The 22,068-nt window shown below is 37.8% G+C and overlaps 1 protein-coding gene across 1 annotated transcript in view; it reads left to right on the top strand.

The window, feature by feature from the left end:
* Nucleotides 1–22,068, top strand: part of RHOBTB1 (Rho related BTB domain containing 1) — a 155,426-nt gene that overhangs the window by 14,512 nt on the left and 118,846 nt on the right. Inside the window, exon 3 of the mRNA XM_066242253.1 lies at nucleotides 215–303. The gene's annotated coding sequence lies outside the window, so the exon portion shown is untranslated. The remainder of the gene's footprint in view (nucleotides 1–214; nucleotides 304–22,068) is intronic.

Raw genomic sequence — 22,068 nt, 5'->3', positions numbered from 1 at the left:
TGAGTGGGATTCTACCCTAAGACTTTTTTTCTCTAATGGCAATAGTCATTTTAGTCTTTCTTGCTCAAACTTTGTGGGCAATCAGTTGATTTGTAAATAGCATATGGCTGACTGAGATAACTCTCATTCAGTTGAGAAATAATAAGAAACGACTATTGTTTGAGCAGTTTTCTTCTTGATAATACAAGATCCTATGCTTGTATCTCCTTGCCAGGTTTTGTAACAATCAAGAAGCCTCTTTCATCAAGTATTCCTGATTCAGTTATGAAAATGGAATTGAAGTTTCTTTTTCCTCTTTCTATGGTAAGTAACTAAGTAACTACTGATTTGAGTGGCAGAATTGACTTCCCCCTCTATCTGATTTTCTTACAATATTTACAAAAGAAATGGAAATGCTTCTGGTGTGAAGATGGTTTATGAATAATATTCAAATTTGTCTTCAAAATGTTTCATTAAAAAAGGGAATATTCCATTTTTCAGTTCAGTTGTGGTTTTTATAAATTCTAGTTTAATATGTTTTATCTGGTTAGAATTTGAATCATTTTGACCTACATATGGGTTTTTACTATTAAAAATAATATAACATCTACCCATGTTAAACACACTTCTAAAATTCTTTACTGAATAATGTCCTTAAAAAATGAAACAACCAGTTATTTTACTAGCAAATGGATTAATTTGGGAATAGCAAGAAATTACCATTAGGGACAAGCATGCTACAGCAAAAACTAGGCAAGCCCAACTAAAAAAGGAGATGAACATTATAGGGGAAAAAAACATAGAAGGAGAAATTTGGGAGGGGGTGTTTTGAAAGACCACTGACAGCGAAAGTTCAGGAATGACAGTTTTTTATTGGGTGAGTTGCTGGGCAAGGAAGGAAATCTTCTTCCTCCTGCTGGAGTTGTAAGTAGTACGGATTTGCAAGGTGTCTCTTCCTGTTGAAGCATAATTGACAATTTTTTCTGTTTGTGTCTGCGATTGACATGGAGTAGTAGTAGTAAGTGATGACTCCCTCTTCTGGCCTCATGACTCCATTTGAAATGAGGTTTCTCTTCATTAATTTTCACAGTAGCATTTGTGCAGAAAATAGACATGTGGACTCTTTAAAAGTCATGGCAATATACAAGAATGATTTAGAAATGCCGGAGTACTGAATGGTGGCATTTCTCTTCTCCTATATTCTGTAGTTTGGAACATTCATGCCTTTGGGCCTGGACACTGACTGCCTTTAATAGGGAAAATTTACTATCATTTTTCAAGTGATTAGAACAGAGTCATCTCAAATAAACAAAATCATCTTTTGAAGAAAGGCCGCACTATTGAGTTCTCTCACCAGAGTATTGTGCCAAAAGGACTTACAATGGTTTGAGACAGTTCATCTTTGTTTACCCACAAAACATTTATTTTTAGTCTTCATTTTCTTTATATGTTCTAATGCATATTTAAAGATTATTTCTCTCCATATATGTAACACTGAATATTGCAAATTTTTCATTTATTCTAACAAATTAAGAAGGTGGGTATATCTAAATTTGTGGTAAAGCTGAAGTATAGATAATTTTTAAACAAATGTGGCTTTTATTACTTTAAACTGCATATAGTAACTTTAACAAAACATTACAAAGTAGAAATCCTTAAGGAGACTTGTTATAATAAATCATATGAACATTTTGTTATTAGCATATAGATTAGATGTATGTAGGAGCTTGTAAAGTGCCTGAGGTTCATTGAAAATAGTTTATTCTGTGTTTAAAATGTGTACCTAAGATTGAAAATAAATGTTTAAAACACCATATATTATCTAGCTATAAAAAAATGTATTTTTGCAAAGCAACGGTAAATGTCAGCCCAGCTCATGAACAAACTATCAAAAGATTTTTAAATTTAATGAAGCCCTAAATTAATGAGATATTACCATGTGTGCATAAATAACTTAAAGGACAAAATTTGCTGATCCTTCTCTCATATGGGTATTTGTGCCAATGTATCATGATCCTATTTACACTATTAGTTCCCAAAGTAATTGCTTATTTAAAGTTCTGTCTTATGGGTTTTCAGTTAATTGAATCCATTTGCATTTTAGGCACACATTTTAAATTCTCAAGTCCTATTTTTCATAAGCCAGATTCAAATAGGTTTATGTAATAATACTTTTCATTAAGACACTGGCCTTTCATTTTTAAAAGAACTCTCAGAATAGCCATATGCATAAAATGCTTAGAAATCCAATCAATAGCTTAGAAAAGCCAACTCATTAAATGTTATTTTGTAGTTTAAATTTTCCTATTTCCAGTGGTGATTACTATGCTGAACGTATCATCAATTTCTAATTTTTTCACTAGCTTAATTTATTCAATAATTTTTGGCTTTGACAGTTTTTAACCTCTAATAATGCCATTAGAATTTCAAGCAACATTTTTCTAAAGAGTAGCTTTTTCAAGGTATGTGCATATTAACTGATTGATCTGGCCAACTCAATTGGGAAATCTCTGAAATATGGAGCAAAACATGTCTAATACTGAGGAACATAGTATAATAATTAACAAAGTTAGGGATATTATAAAAGGTATAGTTTTCAAACATTTGAGAAGTTGGGAATTAAAGTACATAAGTGATAAAAAAAATGCAAATGTTTTCATTAAATCCAAGATATAGAAATCTTTCATTGCCACCCTAGCTTGGAAGCTTGAAAATATCACTGAAGCTAGGAGAGTAGAAACAGAGTAACAGGCTAAATGGGGGAGGGGGAGAGCCATTAAGATGCATGCAGTGGACCCAGCGTCTAAAATCAGAGAACACAGCAAGCAAGACCAGATGCATGAAACGCACACAGGGCACAATTTGGCTAGCAGATCTGAAATCCAGTATTGAAATCATGCTTAACTGAACTATTTCTAGGTAGTTATTAGATGTTTATCTACTTTAGTTTATCTAAATCTATTAGTTCCTCTTTGCAAAGGAGTCATAAAATGCAGTCTGGATACATTTAGGTTCAAATTCCAGCCTAAGATCATCCTTGAATAATATAATAATAATGATAATAATAATAATAATGTAGAGTACTAACTGGAAAAAAGAAAGAAATAGGAATGGAGGGAGAAATAATATCCAAAAATCAGGATTATGACAGTTATTTTGTCCTTTTTAATCTTTTTTTTTTTTTTTTTTTTTTTTTTTGTATTTTTCTGAAGCTGGAAACGGGAGAGACAGTCAGACAGACTTCCGCATGCACCCGACCGGGATCCACCCGGCACTCCCACCAGGGGCGACGCTCTGCCCACCAGGGGGCGATGCTCTGCCCCTCCGGGGCGTTGCTCTGCCGCAACCAGAGCCACTCTAGAGCCTGGGGCAGAGGCCAAGGAGCCATCCCCAGCGCCCGGGCCATCCTTGCTCCAATGGAGCCTTGGCTGCGGGAGGGGAAGAGAGATACAGAGAGGAAGGAGGGGGTGGGGTGGAGAAGCAAATGGGCGTTTCTCCTATGTGCCCTGGCCGGGAATCGAACCCGGGTCCCCCGCACGCCAGGCCGACACTCTACCACTGAGCCAACCGGCCAGGGCCTTATTTTGTCCTTTTTTGCAGTATTGGACAACAATGTACTTTTATTGTCATCTTAACATGAGATACAGGTATAAAATGAAAAACAATTTTTGATATGCTGAAAGCTCATACACTTTATAAAAAAATAAACAAATTTCATTCAATTAAATTGTGCTGATTCATTTAAGCAATGATCTATGGAAAGCATTATATCAATAGTCTCCAAAGAAGATAGCATTTTCTTTGTAGCCGGAATTGCCCTAAGGAAGCATTTCTTCTCATTTAAAGAAAGTAGGAATAAAGCACTTGCATTACCATTTGTATAAATTTTTAATATAGAATAAAATATTAGTGTTTAGTGTAATATTGATTCTCAACATAATACTCCTACATAATGGCATGCTAATTGGTTAAAATTAAATCAGACATTCTAAAACCCGAAGAACAGACTATATAATACTTGTAATTTTTTTTTCATTAGTTTCCAGCATCCCAATTAAAGCAGAATTAATCTGTTGAATAAAAGACTGTGGTAGAAAAAAGTTCTGTGCACTATGTCCTATGCACCCCCTCTTCCTTCCCACTGCTCTGCCACTGTGATATTATGTAGGAGTGAAGAGGGTAGGAAGAGGGGCAGATCTTCTCTTGTGTGTTTCAACCATAATAAGAGCATTTAAGAGGGAGGCAGCATATGCACATTCTGGCTCAGTAATTTACTAACTGTGAGACTGCTGGCATTTTACTTAAACCTCGCATTGCCACAGTTTCCTCATCAGTAATATAATTAGTCTAATAGTACCAAACTCCTAGCGTTATTAAGAAAATAAAACAGAAGTTCTCAACTGGGAGTGATTTTGACCACCAGGAGTCATTTGTTCATGTCTGAAGATAGTTTGGGCTGTTGCAGCTGAAGGGGGTGGGTGTGTTATTGGCATCTAGGAGTAGAGGCTAGAAATATTGCTAATCTTCTTAAGATACACAGGACAGTCCCCAACAACAAAGAGTCATCTGGTCCAACAGATCAATAGTATCAAGACTGAGAAACCCTAGAGTAAAGTCATATATGTAATGAGCACAGTGTCTGATTCACAGTAAGCCCACAAAAAAATATTAAAATAACTACATTGTTATTATTGTCATTATTGATTTCAGAAGGAACTCCAAATCACCCCTATGGTGTCAGAAGTAAGTACTATAAGCAATTCCATAAGCCTACCCTAGCATACTCAGTCATGCCCATATGCCAAGGCACCTACTTGGGGTGGCCAGTTTTTAAGTGCTTCAGGAATGAAATGACCCATTTAATACTTGACTAGTCTAGCAGACTCATAGGTAGAATTGTAACTTACAGTACCAGGTGACTATTACTTTTTAACTTCTGATGTTAGTGATGGCTCAGGCATCTCCTGATGACCACCTACTTTATAAAATAAACTGATGTCTGGACACATGGCTAGAAAATATGGTTTGGTTAATATCATATAAGATCTTGATGACTATTTATATGGTGCATGAATATTGTCAATTTTAAAACCAGTTCAATGCAACAATATAGTTTTAGCTTAATGCTAAAACATTTTAAGAATGAATAACTTGTTTAAAGCAAAATTTTTGAGGAGACCTGAGTTTGAATTTTAGCATTTTATCTTTGTTGTGTGACCTTGAATAATTTGCCTGACTTCTCTAAGCTCAGTTTCTTCATCTATTTAATAGACATAAAATTTCCTCATATGGTGACTGAGAGCACTAAATGAGACATACTGGGGATGGGGGCAAAAGTAGATTTATAGTTGTTTGCATAGAAAATAACACAATAATTAATAAACAATAGTACAAGATGTTGAGTGTATTTGCCACTATAAACCTACTTTTGCCACACCTTGTATATTAGCAGTAATTAAATGGTAACAGTTATTATTTTCATTATTAGTATTATTTCTTCTGGAGAACTTACATTGCCTTGGGCTTTTATTATCATGGCCATAAATTCTCATTGTAAAGAATAATTACAATGTATATGTACTTTATTAGCAGAGGAAGCTAAAATTATTTCTCTTACCTCATTAAAAAAAATCTTAGACTCACATCAATAAAATTGAATTAAGAAGAAAAAAGAAAATGTATATGTTATACATAGAATTTCCCAGTGAGAATTTTTTTAAGGAAATGGTGGATTTCTTAAGTTAAAGATTGAATGATGTGCACAACTGTCTGGCATATTTTAATATAGCTGATAATCCACTTTTTAATTAGCCACCTAATTATAAATCAATAGAAATTTCCCTAGGTGACTGTAGAACCTACTTCAGAGAGAGAAATAGTGTTCTGAGTGGGCACTCCTACTGTGAATTTTGACACTTTTTCAGGTTCATTTTGTTCTAAACCTAAATGGCCCAGGAAAGAAGGCAGAGCTCTGTTTCATAACCTAATAATTCTAACTGCCAAAATAAGGCTAACTTCACCTTTTGTTGGTATTTTTCTTTTCATTTTCTTTGCTCCCTGGAGAATACGTAACTGTTTTTTTTTTTAATCTTCTCATCATTGAAACTTTTATATTTGATAGTAACATTTATGATTAATCTGAACTGTGGCTCCCTTCATTTTTCTTGATGGTTTGCTTTCTTCTTAACTCAAGTTTCCTCAGCTTCCAACTCCTGAGAAGCAAAGAACTAAAAGGTACCTGAGGAGACCATCTCAGCATCATAAGAGGCACAACCTAGACCCATGATGGCGAACCTTTTTATAAAAACTGCCCACTTTTGCAGTGCTGGTCAACCTGGTCCCTCCCGCCTACTAGTGGGTGGTAGTGGAGCAACCAAACGGTGCTGCGATTGGCCCACCCTGAAAACTGGAACGCCCACTAGTGGGCGGGAGGGACCAGGTTGACTAGCACTGCAAAAGTGGGCCGTTTTTATAAAAAGGTTCGCCATCTCGGACCTAGACCATGTTACAAAGGGAGATTTTCACCTATTCCTTAGCAATAGATATTCAAAGTTCCCAAAACTTAATAGGTTTCTTTTAAATCACTGGTTGTTTATGTCCTTAGTTTACAATGTTTTCTAACTTACCATTTGGTCCTGTAGAAATGAAATTGATTGCTTTATTGAATTCTCTCTTCCAACCAAATTTAGCTTTATGTCATTAAAATTTCATTGTGTTTGCATATAATTTTAAACTATTATCTCTCATTAATGTCTGACTCATAGTCATTAAACTTATGCAGAGAGAAGAGTTGAACTTTTTATTTTAAATAATCTCCATTTTTCCACCCTTGCCCTCTACAGCCTAGCTTCAATCAAGTGTAGGTCAAATCAGTTTGCTTCTTGACTCAAAATTCTCCTCCAGTGGCTCCCGGTGTGAATTCCAGTATAGGCTACAGTCCAACAATGGTCCTCAAGGGCATAAATTGTTCAGCCACATTGACCACCACATCTACCTGCACCCCCACATTCACTTCACCTCAATCACTCTCACTTCCTTCCAGTTCTGCCAGCACACCAGGCTTGTTCCAAAGTCAGGGCCTTTGCATCTTCTATTTCCTGTTTGGGACACTCTTCCCCATGGAATCCACATGACATGCTACTCTCTGATCTCCTTCAAATCTTTGCTCAAATGTCAACTCCTCAATAAGATCTTCGCTGACCACGCTTCCAAAAATGCAACACCTCCACACCATTCCTGTTATCCTTCCCTAATTTATTTCTGTCAATGATATTTGCCTTCCTCTAATCAACTATGCAATTCATTCAGTTATTGTCTGTCTCTTTCAACTAGAATGTAAGCTCCGTGAAGAGAGTGATTTTTATTAATTTTGACAAGTGTATCCCTAGCATCCACTCCAGTGTCTGGTATCCAGCAGACACTCGATAGATATTGGTAAACTGGATTGATTTATGTAGAATTGCATCCTCAAAGCTGTAATTTTTCCTTCTGTTAGTTTTATCTTCTAGTGTTCTGCCACTATCATAGTTCCCTTACAAAAAACTTTGATTCTCCCTATTGGATTTAGAAGATGAAGGAAACAACTTTACTATACTTCTTTTGATCACTGATGAACTTTAACTGAGATAAGACTGCATTTTAGCCATATTGCTTTCCTATTACTTGTCCTATCTGACAAGAAGACTGTTATCACCGAAATGTTGAACTAACTAGGGTAAATTAGATTCTTGATCAGAACACTCCTGGATGAATCCTAATGAAAAAATAAATAAATAAATAAATAAATGAATAAATAAATAGAGATTGATACAAATGGAAATACCAAGCTCTGTAAAGTTAAATGAGAGAAAATGGGAGGATTGTTTTCCTTTGGACCTATGCATACTTTTTTTAGCAAACATGTTCTAATAATAAATATAGAGCCTTAAACTTGATTCGAGAAAATACTTACCTCCTGATGACAAGAAAGCCATAAATATAGTTCATGACCAAAGTTTAGTCCCTGTTTATTATTGCTGGTGACACATGATACATAGGAGAGATTTGGCAATATTTCAGACATCTCCAGTCAGTCATTTATCATTTCATAGTGGAAGATGAGGAGGCATTTCTATACTAACGGCCCCTATAAAATGGAGTGGAGAAATGTCTGATGTGCTTTATCATTGAGAGTCAAAGGGACATTGACAATGTTAAATATGTGCTGAGTGGATACAGGTTTTGTACAAGTTGGTGTGCTAAATATAGAGTCCACTTTTTTAAGAAGGAGTAGAAGAATAAAGGAACTATGTTCTATGTCACTGATTTCTCCCTTGTGCCCTTGAATGAAGTTTCTGGACTTGAGCTGAAAAACTGAAGCTTGATTTATCTTTAAAGCCTTTAACATTCTGAGCAGCAGGATGGCCTTGAGAACCTGCTGCTTCAGGGCACGCTGCTATCCCAACAAAGAAGATTTACACCACAGACCAGTTTGATACAATATGCAGACACCCAAAGCACCCCCTTCAATTTAATATTATTTCTTTTTTTCAATCTATAATTTAGAATAAAGCAAAGCATGAAGCATGTTAAGATTAACTTCTGCCTGATTGAAATATTCCAACCCATCTTCCCTTCATAACTACTTTGTCTATACAAGTGAAATACATAAAGCCTTTGGGAGCAGACTTTAAAATGAGATTGGGGATGGGAACAGCGAAGAACTTTGTGTTAGAAATGATGACCGTGAGCCACTGAAAAGTTTTTTAAATTATATAGCCAATAACTTATGTGATGCTTTGCAGAATTCTAAAGATACCATTAAAATTAAATAAAAAGCCTCAGCTTGGTTTTGTATATGCTTCAATAAACAGAAAGATATATTTAATGCACTGGGTGTTGAATCTGAATTAGTACAAATATTATTAATTTAATGTTCATACTGCATTTTACGGTTTATAAACTGCTAGCTATAATTTTATATATTTTCCCTCACAGCAACACAGTAAAATAGATCAGCATTTTATTTTTCCCATGTTATAGATGAGGCAACCTTTAATAAGTGATCCATTTCTTTCCTGTGCATATTGGTTAACTGGTAAATGATTAATTTATATCTACATGAACTTCATCATGCAGAGTATTTATTTTAGTGCAAGTTGGTATTTATTTTACCAGCAAAGCATTACAGTATCCAATTATATATGCATGTTTTAAAGGCAGTAAAGCATCCACCAGTAGTTAATGCAGCATTAAGTCAGGGATTTTAAATCACAGTAAATTCTTAGTTAGGGTATTTAAATCAACCCTCTTTCTCCCCACTTTGCTTCATGTGGGTGAGAAGTGGTCCTTCTATTAAACGACCTCGTGGCACCTGTCCAGTGCACAGAAAAGACGTGTTGAGATTTTCAGAGTTTAAAAACTGGAAAATAAAAGAACCAAAAGGTTTACAATTACATTTGGCTAGAGTGGGAGGGTAAATAAACGTGACCATTAATTAATATCGGACCATGAAGTAACTTGCGACTGTGGGGCTTTTTATCTCGCCTGCTTTCTTCTTTCTTCTTTTCCTGCCTTCATTTCTTTCTTTGTTTTCTTTATCAATTTTTGCATCAGTGAGATAGTTGTTGTGTCTGCTTGGATGAAGAAGTATAACTAACCAGCACACATAAGTGATATTTTAAGATTAAATACAAAGGGCAACATCGCTTGTATTACTATTCTTTGCATTATTTCTCCATATGCTCTCTATTGAAATATTAGTAAAACTGCTTCTCTCAATGTGTAGCACGTAAAGTCTAAGGTTCTCAATATACTTCTAATATACCTCAAATATCATTTTACTACTTTAATCCTGTCATTTAAAGAAAATATCACCAAAAAGTTTGGTTATCTTAAAAGTATAATTTTAATTAGTAATTATTTTTTATATTAGCCAATATTTATTGAGCACTTAATATGAGTCAAGAACCTTTCTTTTTTTAATTGATTTTAATTTATTGTGTTTACATAGATTCTAGTGTTGCCTTGAATGCATCCCCCCTCCCCCATATTCCTCTCAACATCTCCATTGCCCCCCACCCCTCCCCATAGCACCCTCCCCCCCTTCCCTTCAAGTTTATCCCATCCTATCATCCCCCTTCCCTCTGTCCTCCCTTCCTCTGATCGCTTTGATCTCTCCTGTGTCTCAATTCTGTTCCTCAGTTCACATTGTTCATTGGATTCCTCAAATGAGTGAGGTCATATGATATTTTTCTTTTTCTGCCTGGCTTATTCACTTAACATAATAGTTTCCAGGTCCATCCATGTTGTCACAAAAGGTAAGATTTCCTTCTTTTTGATGGCCCTATAGTATTCCATTGTATATATGTGCCACAGCTTTTTAACCTACTCATCCACTGACAGACACTTGAGCTGTTTCCAGATCTTTTCTATTGTGAACAATGCTGCCATAAACATGGGGGTGCATTTCTCCTTTTGAATCAGTGATATGGTGTTCTTGGGATATATTCCTAAAAGTGGGATGGCTGGGTCAAAAGGCAGTTCAATTCTTAATTTTTTGAGGAATCTCTATACTGTTTTCCACAGTGGCTCCACCAGTCTGCATTCCCACCAGCAGTGCAGGAGATTAAAGACTTGTACTTGGAAAATTATAAAACATTGACAAAAGAAATTAAGGAAGATACAAACAAGTGGAAGCATATTCCGTGTTCATGGATAGGGAGAATAAACATCAATAAAATATCAAACCAAGCAATTTACAAATTCAATGCAATACCAATTAAAATACCGATGACATAATTCAAAGATGTAGAACACATAAAGTGGGAGGTATCACACTTTCTGGTATCGAGTTATACTATAAGGCCATTGTACGCAAAACAGCTTGGTACTGGCATAATAACAGGCATATAGATCAATGGAACAGAACAGAGAACCCAGAAATAAACGCACACCTTTATGAACAATGGATATTTAACAAAGGAGGTAAGAGCATACAATAGAGTAAAGACAGCCTCTTTAACAAATGCTGTTGGGGAAATTGGGACAGCTATCTGCAAAAAAAAAAAGAAACTAGACCACCAACTTACACCATTCACAAAAATAAACTCAAAATGGATAAAAGACTTAAATATAACCTGTGAAACCATAAGCATCTTAGAAGAAAACATAGGCAGTAAGCTCTCTGACATCTCTTGCAGCAATATATTTGCTGATTTATCTCCATGGGCAAGTGAGATAATTAGTAATTAGAAACGTGCTTTCATTTGATAATAATGTATTATATATAATTCTCCTTTGATTATTGATTGCAAGACATTAAATTTGGCCAATAAAACTAATATCTTATAACTTTGTTGCAATGACTTTCTGCCTTAATTTCATATGCAAAAATTTTTTATAAAGTCTAAATATTGGTGTGTTCACTCTCAAAGACAGATGATTTAAAGCACATTGTGCATTTTAGGTATTTAAACTCTCCCAGAATCCAAAATTGTCTCTTTCAAAATTAAAATGTATTTTTGAAACCAGGAAAGTACTTGTAGATCCAGGAAGTGTTATGACAAGAATTTTTTCTTTAAGATTTTACTTATTTATTTTAAAGAGGAGAGAGAGGAGAGACAGAGAGAGAGAAGGTGAGGAGGAGCTGGAAGCATCAACTCCCATATGTGCCTTGACCAGGCAAGCCCAGGATTTGAGCCAGTGGCCTCAGCATTCCAGGTTGACACTTTATGCATTGCACCACCAAGGCCAGGAACAAGAATTTTATGAAAATAATTTTATCATAGAAAACTTGGGACCTGGCCAGTTGGCTCAGTGGTAGAGCATTGGCCCAGCATTCAATTCCCAGTCAGGGCACACAGGAGAAGCAACCATCTGCTTCTCTACCCCTACCTCCTCCTTTCTCTCTTATTATCTTCCTCTGCCCCTCCCACAGTCATGGCTCTGTTGGAGCAAGTTGGCCCTGGGAGCTGAGGATGGCTCTATGGCCTCTCCTCAGGCCTAAAATAGCTCTTTTCAAATCAATGGAGCAACAGGCAGCAGATGGGCTGAGTATCACTCTGTAGTAGGCTTACCAGGTGGATCCCAGTGAGGGAGTGTGCGGGAGTCTGTCTCTCTGTCTCCCCACTTCTCACTTAAGAAAAACAAAAGTTAGTACATACTAAAGTATAAACTGCATTATATCAGACCTAACAATAAAACAAGATCTTATAAAATAAAATATTTTTAATTTGTGTGACCTACTACAAGATCTATTGTACAGTATATACTTAATGAGGACATAGTAGTTTTAAAAAAAAATACAAGGAGCATTAATTACTGTAAGGTATTTTCCACCAAGGAAGAAAGAAGGACGTAGCCACCAAGTGCAGACAAGCAAAACCTTTATTTAGAGCGCTCCCAGGAGAGGTTCACTGGTCCGCAAGACAGGGGCCAGGGAAGTCGTGCAGCTTCTCCCGCCTGGTGGGTAATTTATAGTGTTGGTAGGGTGGTGGTGGATGGCGAAATTTCATTGACTGACAGACAGTTGTTCTTTTTCAAAATGCTCCTGGGCCATTTCTTTTGGCGATCATGTGTGTGGGTGGTTCCTCATGTGATCTTCCCCCATTGCCAATCTACCTCACATTCTGACCTTTTATGTTAGATAGGGGCACCGCTATTTCTCTGGCTACTTCTTTTTTTTTTTTTTTATTGTTTTTATTTATTTATTTTTTTAATAAATTTTTATTAATGGTAATGGGATGACATTAATAAATCAGGGTACATATATTCAAAGAAAACATGTCTAGGTTATTTTGTCATTAAATTATGTTGCATACCCCTTGCCCAAAGTCAGATTGTCCTCCGTCACCCTCTATCTAGTTCTCTGTGCCCCTCCCCCTCCCCCTAACTCTCTCCCTCCCTCCCTCCCTCCCTCCCATGTCCTCCCTCCCCCCACCCCTGGTAACCACCACACTCTTGTCCATGTCTCTTAGTCTCATTTTTATGTTCCACCAATGTATGGAATCATGTAGTTCTTGTTTTTTTCTGATTTACTTATTTCACTCCTTATAATGTTATCAAGATCCCACCATTTTGCTGTAAATGATCTGATGTCATCATTTCTTATGGCTGAGTAGTATTCCATAGTGTATATGTGCCACATCTTTTTTATCCAGTCTTCTATTGAAGGGCTTTTTGGTTGTTTCCATGTCTTGGCCACTGTGAACAGTGCTGCAATGAACATGGGGCTACATGTGTCTTCACGTATCAATGTTTCTGAGGTTTTGGGGTATATACCCAGTAGAGGGATTGCTGGGTCATAAGGTAGTTCTATTTGCAGTTTTTTGAGGAACCACCATACTTTCCTCCATAATGGTTGTACTACTTTACAGTCCCACCAACAGTGAATGAGGGTTCCTTTTTCTCCACAGCCTCTCCAACATTTGCTATTACCCGTCTTGTTGATAATAGCTAATCTAACAGGGGTGAGGTGGTATCTCATTGTAGTTTTGATTTGCATTTCTCTAATAACTAATGAAGCTGAGCATCTTTTCATATATCTGTTGGCCATTTGTATCTCTTCCTGGGAGAAGTGTCTGTTCATATCCTCTTCCCATTTTTTTATGGGATTGTTTGTTTGTTTGTTTGTTGTTGAGTTTTATGAGTTCTTTGTAAATTTTGGATATTAGGCCCTTATCTGAGCTGTTGTTTGAAAATATCATTTCCCATTTAGTTGGCTATCTGTTTATTTTTATATCAGTTTCTCTTGCTGAGCAAAAACTTTTTATTCTGATGTACTCCCATTCATTTATCTTTGCCTTCACTTCTCTTGCCATTGGAGTCAAGTTCATAAAATGTTCTTTAAAACCCAGGTCCATGATTTTAGTACCTATGTCTTCTTCTATGTACTTTATTGTTTCAGGTCTTATATTTAGGTCTTTGATCCATTTTGAATTAATTTTAGTACACGGGGACAGGCTATAGTTGAGTTTCATTCTTTTGCATGTGGCTTTCCAGTTTTCCCAACACCATTTGTTGAAGAGGCTTTCTTTTCTCCATTGTATGTTGTTGGCCCCTTTATCAAAGATTATTTGACCATATATATGTGGTTTTATTTCTGGGCTTTCTATTCTGTTCCATTGGTCTGAGTGTCTATTTTTCTGCCAATACCATGCTGTTTTGATTATCGTGGCCCTATAATATAGTTTAAAGTCAGGTATTGTAATGCCCCCAGCTTCATTCTTTTTCCTTAGGATTGTTTTGGCTATTCGGGGTTTTTTATATTTCCATATAAATCTGATGATTTTTTGTTCCATTTCTTTAAAAAATCTCATAGGGATTTTGATGGGAATTGCATTAAATTTGTATATTGCTTTGGGTAATATGGCCATTTTGATTATATTTATTCTTCCTATCCAAGAACAAGGAATATTTTTCCATCTCATTGTATCTTTTTCGATTTCCCTTAACAATGCTTTGTAATTTTCATTATATAGGTCCTTTACATTCTTTGTTATGTTTATTCCTAGGTATTTTGTTGTTGTTGTTGTTGTTATAATCGTGAAGGGGATTATTTTTTTGAGTTCATTTTCTAATATTTCATTGTTGGCATATAGAAAGGCTATGGACTTTTGTATGTTAATTTTGTATCCTGCGACCTTACTGTATTGGTTTATTGTTTCTAATAATCTTTTTGTGGAGTCCTTCGGGTTTTCGATGTATAGGATTATATCATCAGCAAAAAGTGATAGCTTTACTTCTTCTTTTCCGATATGGATGCCTTTTATTTCTTTGTCTTGTCTGATTGCTCTGGCCAGAACTTCTAGCACCACGTTAAATAAGAGTGGAGAGAGTGGACAACCCTGTCTTGTTCCTGATTTAAGGTAGAAAGTCCTCAGTTTTATGCCGTTTAATAGGATGTTGGCTGATGGTTTATCATATATGGCCTTTATCATGTTGAGATATTTTCCTTCTATCCCCATTTTGTTGAGAGTCTTAAACATAAAATTGTGTTGTATTTTATCAAAAGCCTTTTCTGCATCTATTGATAAGATCATGTGGTTTTTGTTCTTTGTTTTGTTGATATGGTGTATTACATTAACCGTTTTGCGTATGTTGAACCATCCTTGAGATTCTGGGATGAATCCCACTTGATCATGATGTATTATTTTTTTAATATGTTGTTGTATTCGGTTTGCCAGTATTTTGTTTAGTATTTTAGCATCTGTATTCATTAGAGATATTGGTCTGTAGTTTTCTTTCTTTGTGCCATCCTTGCCAGGTTTTGGTATGAGGGTTATGTTGGCCTCATAAAATGTGTTTGGAAGTATTGCTTCTTCTTCAATTTTTTGGAAGACTTTGAGTAGAATAGGAACCAAGTCTTCTTTGAATGTTTGATAGAATTCACTAGTATAACCATCTGGGCCTGGACTTTTATTTTTGGGGAGGTTTTTAATAGTTTTTTCTATTTCCTCCCTGCTGATTGGTCTGTTTAGGCTTTCTGCTTCTTCATGACTCAGTCTAGGAAGGTTGTATTGTTCTAGGAATTTATCCATTTCTTCTAGATTGTTGTATTTGGTGGCATATAATTTTTCATAGTATTCTACAATAATTCTTTGTATATCTATGATGTCTGTGGTGATCTCTCCTCTTTCATTTTGGATTTTATTTATTTGAGTCCTGTGTCTTTTTTCCTTGGTGAGTCTTGCCAAGGGTTTGTCAATTTTGTTGATCTTTTCAAAGAACCAGCTCCTTGTTTTATTGATTTTTTCTATAGTTTTTCTGTTCTATATTTCATTTATTTCTGCTCTGATTTTTATTATCTCCTTTCTTCGGCTGGTTTTGGGTTGTCTTTGTTCTTCTTTTTCTAGTTCCTTAAGGTGTGAAGTTAAGTGGTTTACTTCGGCTCTCTCTTGTTTGTTCATATAGGCCTGAAGTGATATGAACTTTCCTCTTATTACTGCTTTTGCTGCATCCCAGAGATTCTGATATGTCGTATTTTCATTTTCATTTGTCTGTATATATCTTTTGATCTCTGCGTTTATTTCTTCTTTGACCCATTCATTTTTTAGAAGTATGTTGTTTAGTTTCCACATTTTTGTGGGTTTTTCCCCCTCTTTTTTGCAGTTGAATTCTAGTTTCAAGGCTTTATGATCAGAAAATATGCTTGGTACAATTTCAATTTTTCTAAATTTTCTGATATTGTCTTTGTGGCCCAACATATGGTCAATTCTTGAGAATGTTCCATGTACACTAGAGAAAAATGTATACTCTGTCGCTTTGGGATGAAGTGTCCTGTAGATGTCTATCATATCCAGGTGTTCTAGTATTTCATTTAAGGCCACTATATCTTTATTGATTCTCTGTTTGGATGACCGATCTAGAGCCGTCAGCAGTGTATTGAGGTCTCCAAGTATGATTGTATTTTTGTTAGTTTTTGTTTTAAGGTCAATAAGTAGCTGTCTTATATATTTTGGTGCTCCTTGGTTTGGTGCATATATATTAAGAATTGTTATGTCTTCTTGATTCAACTTCCCCTTAATCATTATGAAATGACCATTTTTGTCTCTGAGTACTTTTTCTGTCTTGTAGTCAGCATTATTAGATATGAGTATTGCTACGCCTGCTTTTTTTTGGGTGTTGTTTGCTTGGAGTATTGTTTTCCAGCCTTCCACTTTGAATTTGTTTTTATCCTTGTTGCTTACATGTGTTTCTTGTAGGCAGCATATAGTTGGATTTTCTTTTTTAATCCATTCTGCTACTCTGTGTCTTTTTATTGGTAAGTTTAATCCATTTACATTTAGTGTAATTATTGAGACTTGTGGGTTCCCTACTGCCATTTTATAAATTGCTTTCTGTTAGTTTTGTATCTAGTTTGATTCTTCTCTTTTATTTTTCTATCATTTGTTTTTGTTTGTTTGTGTTCCATACTTCTTTCCTCTGTTGCTACCTTTTTTAAGTCAAGTGTTTTTGTGGTGGTTTTTTCAAGGGTGGTTACCATTAAGTAATGAAAAGGGTACCTACCATATTCATTGTAGTACCCTATTTTATAAGTATTTCTGCACTTCATCGTCCTTTGCTACTGTTAATCTCCATCCTCTCCCCCCCCCTTTTTTTCCTTTGTTGTCACAGTTTAAGTTTGGTTTTATTGTGTTCTTGGTGGAGCTGTTACTTGTGGTGTTGTTTTCTTTTGTTCTTTGAATCTGGTTGGAAAACCCCCTTTAGTATTTCCTGGAGTGGGGGCTTTCTGTTGATAAATTCTCTCATCTTTTCTGTATTTGTGAATGTTTTTATATCTCCTGCATACTTGAAGGATAGCTTTGATGGGTATAGTATTCTTGGCTGAAAGTTCCTCTCTTTCAGGGCTTTAAATATTGGGGTCCACTCTCTTCTAGCTTGTAGAGTTTCTGCTGAGAAATCTGATGATAATCTAATAGGCCTTCCTTTATATGTTGTACTCTTCTTTTCCCTGGCTGCCTTGAGAATTTTTTCTTTGTCATTGGTTTGTGTCATCTTTATTATGATGTGCCTTGGAGTGGGTTTGTTGGGGTTAAGAAAACTCGGTGTTCTGTTTGCTTCTTGAATTTGAGGCTTTAGTTCTTTCCACAGGCTTGGGAAGTTCTCGTCTATTATTTGTTTGAGTATATTCTCCATTCCATTTTCTTTCTCTTCTCCCTCTGATATACCTATTATTCTTATGTTATTCTTTCTGATGGAGTCAGACAATTCCTATAGGGCTTTCTCATTTTTTATTATTTTTGAGTCTCTTTCTTCTTCTCTCTGTTGTGCCTCAAGTTGTTTGTCTTCTATTTCACTAATCCTATCCTCAATCTGGGCTGTTCTGTTAGCTAAGCTTGTTACCTCGTTTTTCAGCTCATGAATTGAGTTTTTCATTTCTGTTTGATTTGTTTTAATAGTTTCAATTTCCTTGGTAATATATTCTTTGTGTTCATTGAGTTGTTTTCTGATCTCCCTATATTGCCTTTCTGTGTTTTCTTGTATATCTCTGAGTATTTTTAAGATTTCTATTTTAAATTCTCTGTCATTTAGCTCCAAGGCTTCCAATATGTTAAGTCTTTTCTCCATAGATTTTTCCACATCTATTTGTGTTACCTCTCTTTCTTTTGTATCCATAATATTCGATTTCCTCTTTCTTATTGGCATCTGAGGGTGGTCTTGTTGATAGCACTAATTAGAATTAATAAAGAGTAAAAAGTAAAAAAAAAAAAAAAAAGGTAAAACACCCCACAAAAAAAAAAACAGTAATAATTTATTATTTCCCCCTTTTTTTCTTTCTTCTCTTTCCCTCCTCTCCCCTCCTCAGGGAAATATCGTGCCTATAATGGAGGGCCTGATTTGGGGTGAAGAGTTCAAGGGGCAAAAAAAGGGAGTAGGGACCTACTAAATGCAAAAAAAAAAAAAAAGGAAGAAAATTTTAGACAAGCATAAGATGATTTGCTTGTAAGTGATGGTCAACTAAGAGATATAATGAGAGGGATAAGAGGGAACCAGAAAAAAGGACTAAAAAAGGAATAATAAAGAAGAAAAAAATAAAAATAATAAGTAAAAATCTGTTGTATTAAGTGGAGCGAAGACTAAATACAATGGAGACCTTGGGTTGGGAGGACCCAAAATGCCACAAAAATAAACAAACAAGAAAAAAACAAAAACAAAAGCAAAAAAGAAAAATAAAGCCAAAAAAAGCCTTGAGTCCCAAATTAACTAATTTGTTCGTGATTGAGGATTAAATGGGAGGAAAGTAAAACGAGAAAAGAAAAAACAAATAGAAAGGAAAAAATAAGAAAAAGAGAAAAACGAAGGAAGAAATAAAAAAGGAAGAGAAAAAAACTAAATAAAGCAAATAAAAAAAAAAAAAAGAGTGAGAGTTAAGTGTTTTGGAGCATAACCTTAAAGGAGGGTGAGGATGAAGAAGAGAAATAAAATGTAACAGTTATGGGTAGTGTAGTTCAAGAAAAGGGAAGCATAAGATGGGCAGAGAATAGAAGGACCAAGGTGGAGGAAATAAAGGCAATAAGATAGAAGAAACAAACAACAACAAAAAAAAAATTAGTGGAACAAGTTGTAAAGTCTGTGGATTTTTCTTGATTTTGAGAGGTTAACTTCTTCCTTTTTCTTTTCTCTCCCTCTTCCTGGTCGGTGACTCTGTACCCCAGGCTCTGCCCCTGTGTCACACTTAGGTAGGGATTTGCAGTTGATGAGATTCTATGGCAATGTCCTATAATTGGCTTTAGTCTTGCTGGTAGTCAAGGCTTGTTGGCGTTTGCAGGGTCCAATGATGAGAGAGTTTGCTTTCCTGGATTCTCTCTCCTAGTCCCCCCTTCCTGAATTAGCAGCCTGGTGATCCAGCTATAAGGCTGCAACTGCTTCTGCCTGGGGAGTAAGAGGCTCAAAGAGCTGGGAAATCCCCACTCTATCCCCACTCAGTGCAAGGCTTTGGGAAAGGCTCTGGCAGTCAGGGCCTCCAGTGTAATCAGGTGGGGGTGGGAGTCAATTGTTGTCAAGGTGACTGTTCAGTGCCTAGCATTCAGTTGGACCTCTCAACCCAGGCTTTCCACACTTTGTAGCCTGTTTTGGCTGGGAAGAAGAGGCACTAGTCTCTGCTTGCGACTAGTGTAGTATAGATCTTATTATCTGCCAAGTCCCTCTTGTTAGCGTTTATCCCTGAATATGGAGGCTCTATCAATCAGAAGTTGCCCCCGCCCCTTTAGCGAGAGGCACTAAAAAATATCACGCCTCTTGTCTTGGGTCGCTGAACTGAGAGAGATCTTATCAATTAGAACCGAGGGTGCGCAGATTTCATGGGTTAAGCTAATTTCAGTGATTGGGTCGCAGCTGTGCTCCCGAAGGTATTTTAGGCTGCCTGCGTGCGCCCCTCCCCCAATGCTTGATTGTTAGCTTGAATGGCTGGGTGAGGTGCCCCGCCCACGGAGAGAATCTCCCAAGTAGAAGACCACCCTGGTGCCTCTCCCGCTCGCCCTGCCGCTGGCGGCTGGATCGCACCAGGCGCAGGATAATGGGGCACCCTGGGTGTGCGGGCCAGTAGGGCGCTCTGGGCGTGTGGAATGCCCAGGGCACACGCGCGAATGGGGTGCTCCGGGCACCGGTGGCTGGCGACTCTCACTCGCAGTGCGGGGGGCCGCTGGGAACGTTAGCGGTGCTCGCTCTGCAACCGGACCGGGTGCGCGCCAGCGGCTGCTCTCTGCTCCAGAGTGTGGGCGGTGCTCGCTCTGCAACCAGACCGGGCGCGCGCCCACGGCTGCTCGCGGCTCCCGAGTGTGGGCGGTGCTTGCTCTGCAACCGTACTGGGCGCGCGCCCGCAGCTGCTCGCGGCTCCCGAGTGTGGGCTGACTCACCACAGGCGCACTCCCTCGCGGCTTGAATGAACGTTGCTGTTGTAGCTTCCTCCACACCCTCGTCTCTCAGATTCAAGTGATAACAGTCCTTTCGCTCTCAGTTTGTGTGGAACTCCGGAATGCTCCGAGGATAAATTTTTCTATTTCTAGTTGATAAATTTGTTGTGATTTAGGGGAGATCTGTCGGACGCGCTGCTCACGGCGCCATTTCCGTGACGTCACTTCTCTCTGGCTACTTCTTGCTGGTTAGGGGCATCATGGGGAAGGGAGGTCAGAACATGGTGGCTCTGAGGGGAGTCATGTATATGGGTCTAGGAGCGTCTGGTTGACCATGACTCGAGAAACCTCATGGATGCGGTCCTGCAAGAATCTAAGAAAAAGAGGAGCAAACATGAGTTATATGCTGATAATTAGAAGAGGACCTAGGACAGGGGCAGCCCAGGTGAGGATGGGTGGCTGCCACCAGGAGTTAAGCAGGTTGTAAGAAGACAAGTTCTTGCACAGTTTCTCTTGTGGACGGTTGAGGACATTGATGTTTTCTTCCATCAGGCCAGTCTCATGGATATAATAACAGCATTGCTCCCTGCTTTAATTCACTCTGGCGGCAGGTTCCTGGTGGTAGGGACAAGAGTACCAGGAGGTCTGCAGGGCCCAAATTTTGGGTGAGCCAAAGGCAGGTGGAGCCCAGTAGTTCCGACTGCCAGCGGTCCTGCATGGGAGCAAGCTTGAGGCGAGAAACATGGTTCCAAGGTGTTTGCCCTAAGAGCTTGGCTGTGGTAGGAGCAATCAATATTACTGTATGGGGTCCCTTCCACCTGGGCTGTAGGGAGCCGGGCTGGAGCTCCCTCAGAAACACCCTTTCTCCTGGCTGGAGGGGGACCGCTGGGTGTGCTTTATCTGGACCCCCTATGGGAGGAAGGGTCCAGTCCACATGTTCCCTGAGAAGATGGTGGAGTAAGGATAGAAAGGGGAGGTATGTTACAAGAGGAGGGGGTTGACAGGTAAGTTGTGATTGATTAGGAATGGTCTACATAAACTAGCTCAAAGGGGCTGAGTCCAGTGGGGTTTCGCAGGGTTGCTCTGATTCTGGTGAGTGCCAAGAGGAGGAGGTTTAGGCAAGAGCATCTGGTCTTGATGGAAAGTTTGGTTAGCTGACCCTTCAGGATGCCATTAGCCCTCTCCACCTTACCCGACGATTGAGGGTGATAGGGTATGTGGAGTCTCCAGGTGATGTTGAGAGAGGTGGCAACCTGCTGGACTATTTGGGCAGTGAAGTCTGGGCCGTTGTCTGACTGGATAGTAATCGGCAGTCCAAATTGTGGGATGATACGTTCAGCGAGAATGGAGGCAATGGTGTCTGCCATTTCTCGAAAAGTGGGAAAGGCTTCTACTCACCCTGAAAAGGTATCGACAAAAGTTAAGAGATAACGGTATTTTCTGTGAGGGGGCACGTGAGTGAAGTTGATTTGCCAATCTTGGCCTGGTAAGTGCCCTCTCAGCTGATGAGTAGGTAAGTGCGGTCGGAGTCCCCCTTGCGTAGAGGTTTTGGAACAGATAGTGCATGCTTCGTGTACCTTTTCAATAGTTTGCTGTAGGTCTGGGAAGAAAAAGAGTGATTGCAAGAACCAATAGAGAGCTTTGGCCCTATGTGTAAGGAAAAGTGGATATCAGAAAGGAAAGTTTCAGCCTGTCTTTTTGGTAAGGCAATTCTATCTCCGAGAAATATCCATCCCTGGTTGCACACGTCTCCACC

Source organism: Saccopteryx bilineata, chromosome 9 (genome assembly GCF_036850765.1).
Source record: "Saccopteryx bilineata isolate mSacBil1 chromosome 9, mSacBil1_pri_phased_curated, whole genome shotgun sequence".
Lineage (NCBI taxonomy): Eukaryota > Metazoa > Chordata > Mammalia > Chiroptera > Emballonuridae > Saccopteryx > Saccopteryx bilineata.
This window is presented reverse-complemented; position numbering and strand designations above follow the sequence as displayed.